The 19,371-nt window shown below is 47.5% G+C and overlaps 1 protein-coding gene across 1 annotated transcript in view; it reads right to left on the bottom strand.

The window, feature by feature from the left end:
• The window catches only part of arid1b (AT rich interactive domain 1B (SWI1-like)), a 78,305-nt gene that overhangs the window by 33,531 nt on the left and 25,403 nt on the right, over positions 1-19,371 (bottom strand).

Genomic DNA, 19,371 nt, shown 5'->3' with positions numbered 1-19,371 from the left:
GCAGCAATATTAACAGAAGACAAAAGGGCTAATACCTCATTCAATACAGGGTGTTTGAACGGAGTAGCGAGTTCAGAACTGAAGCAAAAGGAGGAAAAACTAAGAGGGTTAGAGAGAGAGAGACCGAGAGAGAGAAAGAGAGGATGACTAGCACCGAGAGGGGAAAGACCGGGGACCCATCCCAGATTCAGACAGATGGAGTAGTATAACAAGAGGAGCTCCTCTCGGTCACCCCACAGCACTCTCCCCGTGCAGGACTGGAGTGGTTTAGCCCAGATCACTCCCACCTTAACCCCATCTCTCTCCCCATGCAGGACTGGAGTGGTTTAGCCCAGATCACTCCCACCTTAACCCCATTTCTCTCCCCATGCAGGACTGGAGTGGTTTAGCCCAGATCACTCCCACCTTAACCCCATCTCTCTCCCCATGCAGGACTGGAGTGGTTTAGCCCAGATCACTCCCACCTTAACCCCATCTCCCCAAAAACTTCTGAGGAAACCACGAGAGACAGATAAAGGGGCTCTGTCTAAGCCTCACCTGCACTTCAAACCCATCAAAAGGGATGACTGTGGCAGTGAAGTTCTTAGAAAGTCTTTAAACACACACACACACACACACACACTCACTCTCATTGCTCTCTCACACACTCACGTCACACAGTATAACCCATATTTGGTATCACTCCCTCTTACTTTAACACATATACGCACACTGCCTGCCTTCATCCCCTCTCTCTCACTCACTCACTCACACACACACACACTCACACAGAGAGAGAGAGAGAGACGCTGACTGAGGAATTCTGCTGGCCCCCTGCAGGGAGACCTGACAGTCTGAGACGATGCTGACATATTGAGTTTGACGAGAGTGCTCCCGAGACAGCAGGGATGAGATGCCCAGTGCTCAGGCAGATTACACAACAGAGAGAGAGAGAGAGAGAGAGAGAGAGAGAGAGAGAGAGAGAGAGAGAGAGAGAGAGAGAGAGAGAGAGAGAGAGAGAGAGAGAGAGAGAGAGAGAGAGAGAGAGAGAGAGAGAGGAAGAGAGAGAGAGAGAGAGAGGAAGGGAAACACAATAAGAAAGATGATTGTACGTCACACTCCAAGCTGTCTGCTGTGCCTCTTAATGAAAAGTTATGACAGGAGCTCACATTCTTGCGTGTGCTGGGAGACAGAGGTGGCTCCTCAGCAGTAGGGACGACAGCCTGCCGGTGAGATTGATGGACAGGCGAGGGCAGGGGGGGTGGGAGGACAGACACACACATACACACACAAAGGGAGATTACACAGCCCTCCATCTGGCCCCACTGGGGCAGTGTGTGTGTGCATGCATGCATGCATGTGTACCTTAGATGACAGAGAAATGAATGAAGCTTTGCTGCTTTCAACACACAAAGAGCTCAATGACAAAAGGGAGCGGGGGAAACAAGACAGGATGCAGAGAGAGGGGGAGGGAGGAGGAGGAGGGAAAGTAAAGAGTGCAGGTGCTGGTAAGGAAGTGCTTAATGATGGGAAGGTATTTTCCTGGAGTGGACGAGTGTGTGTTGAGAGCGAAGGTGAGCGTACTGCAAGTGTGTTTCCCAGTGGTGTGAACACTACCTAACCCCGAGATCAGAATGACTGCACCGAGCTCTTAGATCTTTGCAGACTGTGTGCGGGTTTGTATATGAGCTACATCCACAAACAAGTGAAAATAAAAAGGAGTGATACCTAGAACACCCGGCCTTCTCCAGTCCACGCTGATACCTAGAACACCCGGCCTTCTCCAGTCCACGCTGATGGCAAGAAGTTGGCATGAGACTGAGCGAGTGAGTCACTCTCTTGCCGACACACACACACAGCCACTGCGTGCCCGTTTGCCACTTACAGGCCATTAAATATTGAGTGCTGACAGGAGATTTGCCCGTTGTTGGCTGATGTCACCGCCGGCACCCAGACTTAACCACTTATGCCCACGGTCGCCGTGGCGATGTGGGCAGCTGCCACTGCTGATGTCAGCAGGTGACACATCAGGCCTGGGCTAGGCATGACACCTCATTCCTCAGCTTAGGGCCCCAAGCTTGCCAAACGACCACTGACACACAGACACCTCATTCTAGCCCTCTCACCCAGACACAGACACACACACACACACACACACACAGGGCCTGGTGATGACAAATCTTGTCTGAGGAACGCTGCATGTGGAGGACTAACAGCAGCAAACTCCCATGACAAACAGGCAGAAGGAGCCTGCCATCAACTAGAGTCTGAATATCAGTAGGGACGGGGGAGGAAGGAAATCTTGGAGTGACCTTTCCAAGAGAGAGGAGCTTGGACGGCCTCTAAAGAGATCCCAGGGACTTGTGTTGCTTTTGGCTATCTGTGTGTTTCTTAAGGGTGTGTGTGCAGGGGGGGAGGTGGGGTACAGAGGTGCAGGAAGGAGAGTTCTTAACAAAGAGGCAGTGGAAGGACACGAGAATAATTTGGGTAATTTGTGAGCCCATCTAAGGCTTTCATTACCTTTGATGTAAATCAGGGGAAAAAAACTGATTAGGGCGTTTTAATAGGCTCCTGTAGCCCCTCTCCCAACAGCTAATAGATGCAAAGAGAGAGCGAGAGAGAGAGAAAATGGGGGTGGGGGCGGGGTGGAGGGTGCAGAGGTGCCCCTCTCTCTGATCCCCTCTCTCTTCAGCCACTGGAGGTGGCACTATGCCAGCTGGCTCCTTTGTCTGCTGCCTTGGTAACAGTTACCGGGAGAGTGGTGATGGGCAGATGCTGGTGGGGGTTAACTCGCCCCCCTATCCCCGCGCTCTCGCCCAAATCAAAAGGGTCTAGACGGCATCTGTCCCTCAGACGGAGGAAACAGGCCACTCTGACAGCCTGCGCAGGATGAAAAGGACTCATCTCTTCTAATCAGCACAGCCGCATCAAGCTGCACTAGGCAAATCTTTGCTCGGAGACACAAAACAAAGTCAAATTACAATTCTCTCTTTTAAAAAAAAAAAAAAAAACTTGTGGACCAATTAAATCCTCTCCTGCTCTCCCATATTGTGTGTGTGTGTGTGAGTGAGTGTGTGTGTGTGTGTGGGGTGTCGGGGTTGGCTCTAGCTGGTGTGTTGTATGTGCTGAGTGTTGAGTGGCTGTGTTGATAAGCGGCTGTGTGGAGGCAGGTTTCCCCCACTCCACTCCTCCTCATGAGTGACGCTCCACAGAGAGGAGACGCTTTTGTCCTTTGTGCTGTTGACAGAGAGGCGGGCTGAGCCTGAGAGAAAGACGGAGGGAAAACAAGAGACAAAAAGAGAAAAGCGAGAGTGAGAGAGAAAAGAGAGAGAGAGAGAGAGAGAGAGAGAGAGAGAGAGAGAGAGAGAGAGAGAGAGAGAGAGGACACAGGGGCACACTTCACCCTTGAGAGCATCACTCCATCTCTGAATGACATGCAGACGTTCCTCTCCTTGGCGACTTTGAAATGGAAACTATGACCACTCACACACCCTCTCAGAGGAAGAGGAAAAGAGGAGAGGAGGTGGAGAGTGGGATGGAGCAAGAGAGTGTGTGTGTGTGTGTGTGTGTGTGTGTGTGTGTGAGTGAGTGAGTGAGAGAGAGAGAGAAAGGCAAGCTGGGGAGGAAGGAAAAAATACAGCTGGGGTCGAGGAAGAGAAAAGTGAGCCAGCTGTAAAGAGAGAAAGAGAGAGAGAGAGAGAGAGATGAGAGAGAGAGAGAGAGAGAGAGAGAGAGAGAGAGAGAGAGAGAGAGAGAGAGAGAGAGAGAGAGAGAGAGAGAGAGAGAGAGAGATGGCGGACACTGAGGCTTGGGGGCGAGCTTCAGTCTCTGACCCACTAATCTGATCTGGGCTAAAAGACAGACATTAATCTTTCATATCCTGTGAAGTGGCACCAGGCCCCTGGAGGAAGTGCCAAGAAGCCCCCGCCACCGCAGATCCTCATTGGTTCGCTCAGCTCTCCGTCTGGCCCTACAGACGACCTGATTGGTCCCTGAAGCAGATCTGTAAAAGGTCTTGCCAGGGTCATCACGTGGGGTAGGCTGACAGTAAAAAATGAATGATCGGCCAGGTTACTATCCCCCTGACAGCTTTGGGGGTCAGAGTGTACACGTACACATTTCCGCTCAAGGTCCCCCCTGCCATACCTCTCTACTTCCTCCAGCTGAACACAGGCCACTCTGTCAAAGCGGGGCCAACACCCCAGGTCGGCCGGGTCAGCGTGTGATATATTAGAGTTTGCCATGGTGCGGTGGAGGAGAACCCCCTTCAGGGACAACCAGACAAAGTAGCACTGGGTCAAAGTGAGCAATGGCCTTACAACATAACCTTCACAATATACGAGCTGGTCCCTTATGTAGGGGTCACAGGTGCACTGGTCGACATTAAACGGCCAAGCAACCTTTATTAGCGATATTCCAGTGCTAATAAAGTTTAGACTTTATAAAACATGGCCTTGGATTTTTGGTTAAATGCTCGGATTCAAAATAATGAGGCCACCCCACCCCAAATAAACTCCATCTCCCACAGGCCCACATGAGCGATGAATTAGAGCTTCTAATATACCTCTGCTGCGGCAATGCAATATTCACCACTAGCGAGGATATTACTTCCATTTCCTGGTGAGACCTGATTAGAAGGAGAACATTTTCAATCTTCCATCTTTCCTGGGATTATTTCGGCGCTCCTGCCTTGATTGAACGCTGCGGGTATCTGGTGTGCTTGTTTCCACCCTTTAGCCAAAGCGGACATATAACCCTGTATGTGTGTTGATAATGATGCAGTTCTAGGAACTAGGGTAGTTGTAGACAGAGCTAGAGCTATGTAATAGCTGCACAGCTAGTTGTTGAGCTGCGTGCATGCCAAATCTGCGCATGACTACTTCATAAAACTGGAGAATGAGCTTTCGCTGAAGCCTTTGGTGCTGTGGCACTGTAGGAAAGTTACTACCGTACATTTCTCACTACTTCTACATTCTAAACTAAGGACAATTTGATATTAAATACCGTATTTTCCGGACTATAAGTCGCTCCTGAGTATAAGTCGCATCAGTCAAAAAATGCGTCATGAGCAGGAAAAAAACATATATAAGTCGCACCGGACTATAAGTCGCATTTATTTAGAAATGTATTTCACAAAATCCAAAACCAAAAACAGAGACTATGTAACTGGATTATTGAGGCCAAAAAGATGCATGTTAATGAAGACAAAGGAGTGAAGGCAGCCAAGAGGAGGGCAGGAAGGTAATTGCAAAGCAAAAGATCCACTGAAAGAAAATGCCATGTGGTAGACCAAAATGTATCTAAAATGTGGAGAATACAATGCAATCAAGCATTTTGGGCAATGTGGAGTCACAAGCTGGCAGCAGATTAAATGCTCACGAGAGAGAAAAAAGATGCAGTTTTAAAAAGGACGGACCGAAGCAAGCAGGTGATAGGCCTATAGGCCCGAAGGTAATTGTAAAGCAATTTACAAAAGATTCACTGAACAAAAATGCTGATATGGTACATGAAAATGTAGCAAAAAATGTGGAGAATGCAATGCAATCAAGCATTTTGGACGATGTGGCCGACAGCAGATTAAATGCTGGAGAGAGAGAAAAAGATCGGTTTTAAAAGGAAGTGCAGACCAAAGCTGCTGCAAGCAGGTGATATTTAAGAAATATATTTCACAAAAATCCAAGACCAAGAACAGACAGACTATGTAACTGGACACATTGAGGCCAAAAATATTGAAATTAGAGCAGGGGATGTTATTGAAGATCTAATGAGTGAATATGGCAAGAGGCAAGCTGAAGGCTGCTGACAAGGGCCCAACGCTAATTGTAAAAACTTTACAAAAAAAAAAAAAAACACTAAACAAAAATGCTGATGTGGTACATGAAAATGTAGCTAGAAATGAGGAGAATGCAATGCAATCAAGCATTTTAAAACCATATAAATTCCAGCAGGCTGGCAGCAGAACAATTGCTTGGCTGGCCACCTCATAATGCGAAATTCCCACACATTTTACAGCGCCATCTGACCTTAAAAAAATGATGAATGCAGGACCAACTTTGAACCCTATGCAGACACTCTCATCTCGTTGCCTCTCTCTCTCAGCAGGATTGGTCACCGCTGAAGTCAAATTATAGCCTAGGTGCTTCAACATCAACCGCTATCGTCAGGAAAAGGAAAACAAACGTTTAGCGATCAGGAACAGTCAGAAACACCGGAAGCATGACCGCCTATAACACGAGAGAACATGGATGACTTCTCCATTTGACGTTATAATCGATTCATGGACATGAACAGACAGCTACAGAACCGCGGGCGCACAGTAGGCCTACTTTCACTTTCTGTGCGTATTCATTACGTGAAAGATAATTAGTAGCAAAACAGCGATCAAATATTACATGGCAGTGAGTTTTGTTTTCAAATGTTTTCATGCATGTCTAGATAATGGGTGAGGAATGTTTAGGAGACTCAGAAAATCCTCAAATTTAGACTGCATAAAAACACAGCACCTTATTTGGCCATGGCTTGTATTCGAAGTCAGCTATATAGTCCTTTATTTCTTCTTTTATTGTGAGACATAGGCCTACTTTTCATTTAGAGCGGCATGGGTAGGCTATCAAAGCAGATGTTCAATTTGAGATTTAATTTACGTTTGGACTGTTTGATTATATTGCTAAATATCGGGACTGAGGACCACTGAAATCTGTGGGGTATTTAATGGCTCACTATTAAGTTTCATATAGTGTCGGGATTTCGATTGCCATCCACTTATTGCGAGATAAGGTATCCGTGCTTTCATTCATTCATAGAACGTATGCTGCATGTGCTGCAAGGGAAACCTTATTCCGTATCGCCAAAGAGGTCTAAGATAGCCTAAATGTAGTTATTTTTAAATTATGCATTATTTACTTTTTTATAAAATTCATAGGCTGATGCCTGGCAGCAACAATTGTGTTTAGATGTAGGTTACTGCTTCAGCCTCTAGCTCAGAAGGGGGCGGCATGCAGCTTGAGAGCAATGAGAGCAACGTGTTGGAGACTCCTGGTGTAGGACAATGACTTTTCATTGGCAACAATACCAACCAACTACATAAAATATTAAGAAGAGCTCTTTTATGAGTTAAATTGAAACAAAATTATACTGGCTTTTATTTGTCCAAATCTGAGGCCCGGCTATAAATAGAATCCCGGCCATAATTTGACGATTTAGGTATACACGTGTGTTTCAGGCATAGCCAAGCACTAATCTCTGACTGAAAGTGCACAGGACTTGTGCATTTGAGAGCTCTCAAGGCGGCTGTAGGCGTAATGTTTCCGCGTAGGGTTCATGTCAGTTAATATAAATTAACATTTAAAAACATGTTCAATTATATATTTTTTTCATATATAAGTCGCACCTGACTATAAGTAGTCACACTGAGCTCTAGAATATCCCTTTTAACATTATTTTTTTTAAACAAGCAAAGCCCCTGCACACACACATAATTATTTCAAAAATATATATATGGACAGGACAGATAGCATCTACTTCAAAAGCCAAGCAAACTAAACCCCGGATACACTTCAGGCTTGCTCCGCTAATGCTATTCTCCAGGCGTGCCCCGTCATATGCAATTGAAGGCACTTTTATTTCAATCAATGTCAGAGTCGCTCCTTAATGAGCGCTACTCGGAGCGCACACCGCGTCCTCCTCCACTGGATTCATGTCAAGGCTGCGCCTCCCAACCAGGAGCCAGAAAGGAGAGGCAGAGGAGAGGAGAGGAGAGGAGAGGAGGACGGGGCTGAATGAGGCTGCTCGCAACGCACAGCTCTAATGAGAGTGTGTCTCCAATCTGCCTGTGTGCCGAGAGAGAGAGAGAGAGAGAGAGAGAGAGAGAGAGAGAGAGAGAAAGATAAAGATAAAGCAAGAGAAAGAAAGAAAGAAAGAAAGAAAGAAAAAAAGAAAGAAAGAAAGAAAGAAAGAGAGAGAGTGTGTGAGGGAGAGATTGGGAGAAAGAGAGATGGGGAGAGAGAGAGCTAGAGAGAGAGAGAGAAGCCTGACAAAGGGAAAACAAAGCCGATTTTTCTCTTTTTTGGGGGGTTGTGCTCACACATCAAACACACATGCGCCACACAGACACAGACACACACACACACACAGCTTGATGAGCTGCTGATGAGATTGCTGGGCTCCCTGCAGCAGCTCAATGCAGGCTGTGCGCAGCACTTGGGCCTCTATCTTTCCTCTCTTCCACCCCGCTCCCTCCCTCCCCCGCTCCCTCACTCTCTCTCGCACTCCTCTGCCCCCGAGGACCACATCCAACCAATAGGAATGCAGCCACCCATCCCCCGCTGCAGACCTCCACCAATGGGCTTCTGCGCCTGTCTGCTTCATCAGCACGGCTCTGGTCCCTGACAGCACACCCCCATCCTTCTCCCCCTCCTCCTTCTTCTCTCTCTCCTCTCTCTCTCCCCTCCTCCCTCTCCTTCATTTTCCATCCCTCTTGTGCTCGTTCTAATTATGGCGAACGAGCCGCAGCGCACTGAGCCTGCCGAATCAAAGAAGTGAGGGAGAGGAGAAGAAGAGCAAAGGAGAGCGAAGGAAAGTGAGAGAGAGAGAGAGAGAGAGAGAGAGAGAGAGAGAGAGAGAGAGAGAGAGAGAGAGAGAGAGACCGAATGTGTGGGGGCCCACACTGACAGGATACTGAGCTGCCTCCAGGGCTGGGGATAGGGGGGGGGGGGTAAACAACACCGCTTTCAACCTCGCAGTAAATTAGAATGCATTGCAGAGAGTGTGTGTGTGTGTGTGTGTGTGTGTGTAAGGGAAAGAGGTAGAATGAAAGAGGAAGGGAGAGAGGGAGAAAAAGAGAATGTGTACGTCAGCATGAGAGGGCCAGCCATGTGTGTGTGTGTGTGTGTGTGTGTCTTTTTAGAGTGTGTCATCTCTGCAGCTGTGGTCTGGAAAGGAAAGCTGCCCCCCTCCTTTCCTGCACCCCCCAGTCTTCACAGGGGAGCAGACACAGAGTGAGCGAGAGAGTCAGAGAGCAGAGGAAAGAAAGAGGAGAAAAAGAAACAGGGACACAGACAGAGAGAGGGAGAGAGGGAGAGAGAGAGGGAGAGAGGGAGGGGAGAGGGGGAGAGAGGGAGAGAGGGAGAGAGGGGGGGGGGGGGGGTAGGAAAACATAGAGCTGTGCAGCAATAAGAAACGTCAAAACAGAGCGGAAAGGTGTCAGATGGTGGGAGAGATGTAAACCACCCGAGCTCAGTTTGTCATTTGTTTGTATGTGTGTGTGTGTGTGTGTGTCTGTGTGTGTTTGTGTGTACATGTGTTTGTGTTTCTGCAAGGCAGAGAAAACAGTGCAGACACACAGGGAAGAGCATCAGAGCATGGAGGAACGTTCTGCTCCCTCTCCGTCTCACACACACACACCCCTCCGCCCGCTCTCATGCTTTGCGCTGCTGGTTTATTTATTGCTGTGAATATTCAGCCTCAGTCCTCTTCCCCCCACCAAGGCTCTTATTCATCTCCTGCCTCATATTTTTTTTTCCTTTCTCTCTCTCTCTCTCTCTCTCGTACTCTGTACAGCTCTCCCTTGTGAGCACATTACGGTGATCTATTGTTCCTAATTCTGATGTTTTCGTTTTCTTAATCTCTCATTTTTCAACAGTACGGGGGGCAAGGAGAGCGAGAAAGAGAGAACGATAGAGCGAGCGAGCGATAGATAGAGAGAGGGGGGGATGAAGAAGGAAAAAAAGAGGGTGGCAATGGCAGGGCTTCTAGGCTTGTGCACCAGTCCTGATCCGTGAAAGCACTGCAGCCGGTACATGTGTCTGACATGGATGTGCACTGGAAAAGCTACAAGGAGATTTATTTTGGGCATATAAAAATATATTGCTTTGAAGCTGCTGTGTGGTGGATCCTTCTCGTTGCTCCCTTTCCGTCTGTGTGTCTGCACCCCTTCCTCCTTTATTTCTCTCTCCCACTCTCTCCCTCGGCCTCATTCTGTATGTTCACACAGCCTCTCCCTCTTTTTTAATTAACAACAGGGTTGGGAGACGCACACAGCTCTGGTAATGAGCACAAAGTCACATTCACTGCACTGGCAGAGACAAGCACAGACACACTCTCACCTCACACACATACACTCTACCTGAGAGAACGATCACAGGGTCTGGGCACCCAGCTCTCCTCTCCCTCTCCACACCGTGGCATTACCACATCACACTTCTCTTAAAAGCCTCCCCCACCCCCCCCCCCTGCGTGCACCATGACCCCCCACCCGCCTCCCAAAACACCTGTCTGGCACTCACTCTTCACACCCACTCCCTCTCTCCGCTGGAGAGTGCCATGTTTTTAAACGCCCAGTAGGACTCTGTGTGTGTGTGTGTGTGTGTGTACTAAGGGAGTCTTTTCCTCACCAGAGCAGGGAAAAAAGCATAAATGAGAGCAGGAGAGAAATAAAAAGGGGTTGGGGGTGGTTTGGGGGATAGTTAGTGAGTGAGTGAGTGAGTGAGTGAGTGAGTGAGTGTGTGTGTGTGTGTGTGGGGGGGTTCTAGGACTTGTGCCAGGTCCATGAGCATGAATATTGTATTTCTTTTTTAAAGGGACTAGTTGATTAACTAAATACGACTGATGGTGGAGGGCATTCCAAATTCCCTTTTAATATGAGATGATGAAAGAAAGAAAAAAGAAAAACTACAGCTCCAGGCTGAGTGAGGGCTTCAAACGTGCCATTACACGCTCACAAATGCACACACTCAAAACACACGAGCGAGAGTGAGGGGGATCAATTGCTAACGCTAACACACTCGCTCATTCCCACATTTAATTTTACAACCGTAGACCTGGGGAAACAGGGAAGGACCGACACAAGGAGAATCGGAGACGAGAGGAGCTGTCTAACAGCAGGTAAGAGGAGGAGAAAAAAAGAGCACGGCGATTGCTGACAGGTCTGTAATACGACTTTTTCCCAGCTTACAGAGAAGAGCAGAGGGGAGAAAAAATAGAAGAATCGATACCACCAAACAGAAATGAAGTTGAATATAAAAAGTTACAACACAAAAAGATGAGCACTTTGCTGTCAGCACCAAAACACACACACACACACACAAAAAAAACTTACAGAAACAGACAGACACACACACACACAGAGAAACAGACACACACACACACACACACAGAGAAACAGACACACACACACACACACACACACGTTTCTGTATCCACAATGCCTGCACTGATGCATGTCAAGTCAGAGATAACTGACCATAGCACCGGCTCTACCGGCAGCACCCAGTGATGGAGAGAGGGCCAGCGAATGCTGAGGGGGGTGGGATGGGATGGGATGGGGGTGAACAGGTATTAGCGAGAGCCAGGGCTGGCAGATGTGGGTCTTAATGTCTGGGCTCCCCGCCTGGCTGCGCCGCTGTGGGGGGAGATAAGGGCCTGGTGTCAGCCCGTGGTGTGTGTCAGCAGGGTGGACTGAGCTGCAGGAGATATGGGCATTCAGCTGGGGGCCACACTCAGGAGACAAGCAGGCACTGAGAGGTGTGGGTAGTCCTCTGTGTGTGTGTGTGTGTGTGTGTGTGTGTGTGTGTGTGTGTGTGTGTGTGTGTGCGTGCGCACATGTGTGAGCAAAGGTGCTATTGCCTGCGGTCAAGAGCCAGGTGATGCTTCTAATGCCAAGCGGATCCTTTTGTGTGAAAGAGAAAATGTGTCACACTATGTGAAAGTGAGTGTGTATTCATCCACGTGGCCAAATGGGTAAGTGTGTGTGCACTGCGGGCAGGAAGGCTAGCTGAGGGCTCAATATCTGGCCTTCCAAGGTAACACACAAGCAGATATACAATAACATACAGGACAGGTGTCCCATCAAAAAGGAATGACTAATAAAATGAAAAGATGCAGGAAGAGATTGAACACACACACACAAAAAATATTCCCCCACTCCACAACCCACACACACACAGACACACACAATTGATGTCAAGGTGTGTCATCTCCCCTCCCTGGTAGGCTGGGTTGACAGACAGAGAAGAGGACTTGCGGCTGACTGAAATGCAGACACCATGAAGAGAGGAGCGGGTGAGCGCCCTGACAGGTGTGCCGGGAGATCTCACGCCCTCCTGCTGTCCAGGGGTCACACGACGCGTGAAAACAAGACAAACACCTGTGATATCCCCGACTCCACTAGGAAGAGGAAGATGAAGAGGACAGGCGCGGAAGAGAAAATCAAAAACAATGGTAAAAACAACCTAAGAAACCTGACAAGGAAGAAAAAGAGGGAGAGCTATGGCAAGGTACAATATAAAAGAAATTACATATGGGGAGCTATCTAAGCAGAGATGAGCAGGCAGAGAGAGAGAGAGAGAGAGAGAGAGAAGATGGATTGGAGGATAAAGGGATAAAAGAATGATGTTGTTTCAAAGGACAAAGTCTGGAATGGATGTGTGTCACCATTATGACTGCTTGTCATGTGGAGCATCACTCCCCATTTTTGATTTGAATCTGCTTCCACTGCTCCTTCCTGCCTGGGACAGACACGTCCAGACAGACACTAGCCAATGGTGTGTGTGACCAGGACTGAGCATGTGATTGAGAAAGAGGGGGAGAGAGCAGGAAGGAGTGAGAGGCACTCTGGGCAGGATTCAATCTACAGGGAAAAGACCACCTGCTCTATTTCAGGGTTCATAATGATGCACACGGCCCAGGACGACTAATCAATCTAGCAGAACTGAACCAGTCAGATAACTTGGAGGGGACATGAGAGTGACAAGTAGCAGAGAAACTATTAACGTTAAGAACAAACAAACAGTAAACCAGGTTGACAAACAAACACCCTAACAAACCGTACAGAGAAGCTGTTAAAGAGAAACCTTCACTCAGGCACTCCGACTCAGAGGTCGCAGCCCCCACCTTGCTGTTCATCATCCCGGACCACTGGATGGAATGACAAACAGTGTGGCGTCTCTGAGCGCGCGGGCGGGGGGAGTGAGAGGAGCAGAACACAAGAGCGGGGCGGTTTGATTAAAGCCCCTGCAGCAGCATCCTGCCCACGGGCGAGGCCCTTTCATTAAGAGGCTGAATGGAGGCAGAAAGCATCAGCGGCACACCGACGGCGTTCACGCAAATGGCCTCCCTACTGCCGGCAAGATCATTCGCGGAAGGGACACACACAAGCACACACACACTTTCACTTTAGCAGACAGCCCAAGCTCAAATTTGTGGATTAGCCAGCCTGTGTAGACAGGGTGGCAATACCAGGCTTCAGGAGGGGAGGGGAGAGAAGGAGGAGGAGGAGGAGGAAGAGCTGTTGCATTGTTTTCACAGAGCATCATCCCTTGTCTGACTCTCTCCTTTTTGATCCAGGTGTTCCGTGCCAGACAACCTATCAAGATGGGAGCGGTTCTGTCCCAGAGTGAGGCAGTGCATCAGCGGTTTATGGAGCTGCTCATATAAGTCAAGGCAGAGGCCATCACAGCCGCATGGCTACAGTGGGAGTGGACGCCAGTACTCGTTTCAAATTCACGAGTTCATTATGCTCCAAGCTGTAGCCATTTGTGACATAACGGCATGCTTTCTCCTACACTACTACAGTGTGTGCACTCGTAAATGCTTGACAGATTTCTACCTGTGAACTGCGAGGCATCGTGTGCAAGTTAGACAGATATGAAAAATCTGAGAAGACATTTTTAAAAGAAAGAGGAGAAAAAAGTAAAAACGTAAAACACCACAGAGAGGCTTTGTTCAGGATCAGGAGCAGAATTCAGCACCCTTCAGATAAAACCACCACATCCACAAACAACTCAAATAGCCAAGTGTGGATCACTGCAACCTTCACACAGCAAAAGGCTAACAGGAAGATTTCCCTGCCTTGTACCAGTGCCTTAATCCCTGTACAACTCTCTCTCCAGGCTTCAGGAGGGGAGGGGAGAGAAGGAGGAGGAGGAGGAGGAAGAGCTGTTGCGTTGTTTTCACAGAGCATCATCCCTTGTCTGACTCTCTCCTTTTTGATCCAGGTGTTCCGTGCCAGACATGCCTCCCCGTGCGGCCTCATCTAGATTTAATAACATCAATCACACAGCACAAGACAATAAACTGATGCCTTGAGGGGGGGGTCCCAACACCTGTTGGCCGTGCACAAGGCTCTCCAGTCGCAGTGTGTGTGTGTGTGTGTGTGTGCGTAGGCCACTACAAAGCACGTGGGACGTCACACCGTTGTAATGCTTCTCTCAGGTTCCAGGCATGTGTGTGTGCGGTGATGCGATGCTCCAGCAGACCTATCAAGATGGGAGCGGTTCTGTCCCAGAGTGAGGCAGTGCATCAGCGGTTTATGGAGCTGCTCATATAAGTCAAGGCAGAGGCCATCACAGCCGCATGGCTACAGTGGGAGTGGACGCCAGTACTCGTTTCAAATTCACGAGTTCATTATGCTCCAAGCTGTAGCCATCTGTGACATAACGGCATGCTTTCTCCTACACTGTGTGCACTCGTAAATGCTTGACAGATTTCTACCTGTGAACTGCGAGGCATCGTGTGCAAGTTAGACAGATATGAAAAATCTGAGAAGACATTTTTAAAAGAAAGAGGAGAAAAAAGTAAAAACGTAAAACACCACAGAGAGGCTTTGTTCAGGATCAGGAGCAGAATTCAGCACCCTTCAGATAAAACCACCACATCCACACACAACTCAAATAGCCAAGTGTGGATCACTGCAACCTTCACACAGCAAAAGGCTAACAGGAAGATTTCCCTGCCTTGTACCAGTGCCTTAATCCCTGTACAACTCTCTCTCTCTCTCTCTCTCTCTCATACACACACACACACACTCACTCACTTGTGTACGATGGCATTCTTGCCCCCACACCCCTGCAAGCGTCTGAGAGACCTGCGTCATTGGCGCTCTAATAGCACACCTTCCCATCAGGCACTGGGGCTGGCAGATTAGGGCCCCGCTGTGACTCAAACAACCAGCTGGTTGCACCACCTCAGCGTAACACTGCACTGCTGCACAAACGTGCCCCAAACGGTCTGAGCAGACACCGCTCTCAGACAGGCTCTCTCGCTCACTCGAAGGAGGGGATTTATCAACCAATGTGTCTACATGCCATGCATTTGTGTAAGCATTTTTTGTGTGATTTTTGTTGTCGTCATAATGTAAGTTGTCAGTAATGGAGACGCATCCCATCCACTTTCCATGGGCTTACGTCATCCGTTGCCGAACTGAAATGTGGGTCCGTTCCGTCGTGTTGCTCCCGTCGCTCGAGTCAAGAAGTTCAACTTTCCAATCAAATTATGGTTATACTTCAAGTCATTTGCATAGCCACCTTTGGGAACACCCACTGGCATGCGTTGACGGACGCAACTGTGTGTGGGAGCTGTTAGTCAATCCATTGGTCTGGATTTCACTCCACCTCAAATCAGCGGCAAGTACTTCAACCAGTGTGCCAGTTGTGTTTATAGCTTCTACCTATACAGCTGCCTTCAGACATGTAAAGTAAAAACACTCTCTGTGCCTTCACAAAATCAGTAATTTTTTCAAAGCCTGCGTTAAAATCTTCAAAAGATCTTTTTTGATTGGGCTCTAACAGACCAGAGACATTCAGGTGTGGAGGGCCTCTCTATGAGGTCATGTTGATAGCAGCATCTGGGTGCCTTCATGCAGGCTAGATCATCCTTTAGGATGTATCCGAGTTTTCTTCTGGGAGAAAAACAGGCATCCTCCTTCAAGTACTGCTTATTTATCTCTTCACTACGACTTGTGGCGCTCACACTTACACAGCCTTGGCGCGGGGGAGCCCAACTTGGCTGCGCTCATGACGAGTGTTTTCTTTCTCTCCCTTCAAAAGAAAGGGGATGATGAAAGATGAAAGGCAGTAGCACTCGTTTAACATCATGTCAGATTTCACAGCGATTCTTCAATTAAGAAGCGTGACACCTGGGAGCTCGGGGGAGGCATAAGCTGGGCTACATTTAAAGGCAGAGAGACAAAAAGGGTTTCAGCGCTGAAAATACGCTGCCGCTACCACAGCAGACAGACAGTTTTTAAAAAAAGCCAACACATGACATCCTTCCCCAAGCCAACTGTCAGGTCTGGGTCTGCTTTGAGAAGGCGTTTGGCGTTCTCACTGATCGGCCTTCTTAAACCCACACAAGACGACATCTTTCACACCAATCACATTAGTCTTACATGGGAAAATTGTAAACAGGTTGGGATGATTTGTGTTTCATGAAGAAACTGCTCGCATTTTTTCAAATAATTGTTCCTATTCATCATTTTATTCCATCGTGCTCAGGCAGTTGTCTTTGCAAAGTTCTCTGCCGCGAGTGTTTCAATAACCTTGCCGTTTCCATCAAGACTAAAAAACCAAGGCAGTAATTACAAATTCCATTAGATGAAAAATGTGATGCTGCATCAATCAAACACCACTCAGAGGCCACGCAGCAACACACAGTGTGTGTGTGTGTGTGTGTGTGTGTGTGTGTGTGTGTGTGTGTGTGCACGCTCTGTTACTTAATGCCGTTGCCAAGGCAACCAAGTCCCCACCGCTTCAAAGGCAGAGGCTCAGCCATTCGCGCTGCATCCGGAGGGAGTGGTGACACACATGATGGGAATCCAAGCCAGTCGTGTCTACCTCCACCACCACCAACCTCCTCTCAGTCTCACACGTACCCAGGAGAAGACAGTCACGTCTAAAACAACTGACCCTCACTGCGTGAAGCACAGAAACCATCGGGGATTCAGACATTCAAGACCCACTGATAAATGCATTTATATGTAGTCCATCACCAACATGTATGAAACTAATAGTTCTTAACTATTTCAAATGTACCTAACCTGACAAACAGTGACTATCCACCCAGCAGCCAGGAAAGGTGGACACACACCAGAGAGGCAGCTCACTCCTCCCTTCAGTATTCCCGGAGAAACTTCACACAGTTTCGCTTTTGTTTTCGGAGCCTGGGTTGCCTGCCTACAAAGACCGTTTTTTTTGCAGTGTACTCGTGGAGTGTGAGGAGATGATTGCCGAATGTGACAAAAAATGTAATGAGCTTGAAATCACGTACGATCGCTGACTGCACCTTTACTGACCAGCTTATTTATGCAAATGCTTTGTTCCCCCTTTCGGCAGTGATTGTTAATTAATCGGCAGATATGAACATTTCTGGTCATGCACCTGTTCAATGAGTTCTCAAGGAAGGATCTCTTCAATGAAATAGAAAACAGTACCTTTAATTCAAAATTGTGGCATATTGAATATCCCAAAATACCCAATGTACAGTATATATCCAATCGAAAAGCAAATCTAATCCAGTTTTGGTCTGAGACCATTGGAAATGCACATATTCTCAGACGCTTTTGTCAAGGAGATAGGAGCAAGCAGACATAGCACAGCATAGGCCTGTTACCATAACTATTTTCTGTCGGATGAAATATTGTCTCAGAAAATATTGCGATAAAATTATACTATTGTTGTAGGCTAATGCTATTGTAACCGCACAATAACCTAACTACAAGGAGTCTCTCCACCTACAACTGCTCAAACACTGTAACTGGGTGATACAGCTTGTGCTGCTGAGAGATATATTCGCAAGTATACTTTGGAGACACCAATATCTACTACTGACTAACCGGCTGGCTTTAGTTGGTTGGTCATTGTTATATTTTAGGACATGTCTTTACACACAAATCTACAACAAATATGATGAAGACTAATGACACAAATGTAAACAACAGTCAGGCGATATAAAAGGTCTGCAAAAGTTATTGCCAGTATTTTCATTTATCGTACGATAAGTCGATAACATAATTATTACGGTCTATCAGGCCTTGCACAGCTTCACAGAGCTTAAGGCCGACAGAGAATCAGCCAGCTGGTGATAACTGGTAGAAGCCTGAGAGAGCAGTGAATGATTACATGTTAAAATAAGCCTGATCTCCCTGTTCCTTGTCCTTGGCTAGGGTTCAGTGGGGCATTGTGCTACACTGACACTGACACACACACACACACACACACAGTGTGTGAGAGCCGATTTAAAAATAGAACATTCAGTATGACATAAGACTCAGCCCAAAGCTTTTAAAGAAACTCGAGTGTTACCTCAGTTCAACCATTGCATGTCTGGCAACAATGTGAAAAAGACATTCAGACTGACTGACTGACTAGGAAAGACACAGCACAATACAATGTGCTGTCTGTCCTTATGTGCATGATCATCATACAGTAAATGGCCCCCAATCATCCAACACCTCTATGTACAATCAGTAGGAAGGAAGCCTTTCTCCACTTTGCATTATGTGTAGTAAGGGGGAAAAAACTGACATAAGAGTTATTTAAGATTCTAGTATATTTTAAGACGTAACGTGATTTCTCAGGCACTCCTCAGTGTGGCATCATCACTGAAAATCCATAATTCACCCAAACCATCTCAGTCAGTGTGGAACACTGATATCTGGGCCAGCTCTGAAGGGCATCTTTGCCGCACCTACTAGTGTAAGACTGTGACAAATGGCACTCCCTCACTAGGCAGGCTACTCAGCTAGAAAGGATATTTGTTTGAGTCTGGTCATTAGAACGTTAATGAATAGTAAATAATCCAACAGATCTGCTTCTGTGAGAGGAAATGTGTGGGGGGAAAAAAACAGCTTGAGATAAATAGAGAGAGAGGTGGGCGACGGGATAGGTCGTGGAAGCCGTGAGCCCACCCCTGATTGACGGCTCTCTCCACCAATAGTGTGCCGACAGCTCAGAGGTGCAGAGGCAGAGCAGAGGAGGCGCTGCAGCAGGAGAGGAATGCATCGAGTCTCAGTCTGCCTCTCCTCTCTCCCTCCATCTATCTATCTATCTATCTATCTATCTATCTTTCCTTCTTTCTTCCTCCATTTCTTTCTCTCCTCCACTCTCTGAGTCTCTCCGTCTTCCCATCTGTCTCCCCAGTCACAGTATGCAGTCACCTCCTTGAAGCTGGGAGAGGGCCGAGTGTGACGGAGGCTGCAGACTGAGGCCTCTGTTATAGGGCTGTCATAGGACCAAGAGTTGATGCCACCATTTTAGGTCTGGAAACTGGCTCAGCTATTGGGCTTGTGGAACCAGCGAACTCAGACTCAAACATTTTACAACACCACAGTATTCTTTATCCAAGATCAAAACAGGAAGCACAATGTGTACAACTTGCCTGCTAGCACCAAACACTTCAGAGTTTTCAAAATGCTGCTTAAGAGCATGAAAACCTCTGCATGTTAGTGTGTGTGTGTCTGATTATTATGTGTCACGTCAGAGTCTATTTAGAGTCTATGTATGTTGATTCATATGTGCCACACTTAAGGTGTCAAAACACCTTTGTACAACAACCAAAAAGCTTGTCCGTGTGTGTGTGTGTGTGTGTGTGTAGTAACCTCAAGGATATTTGCTTTGACAC

Source organism: Alosa alosa, chromosome 8 (assembly GCF_017589495.1).
Source record: "Alosa alosa isolate M-15738 ecotype Scorff River chromosome 8, AALO_Geno_1.1, whole genome shotgun sequence".
Lineage (NCBI taxonomy): Eukaryota > Metazoa > Chordata > Actinopteri > Clupeiformes > Clupeidae > Alosa > Alosa alosa.
Note: the sequence above shows the minus strand (reverse complement) of the source record. Positions and strands in the feature narration are given on the sequence as shown.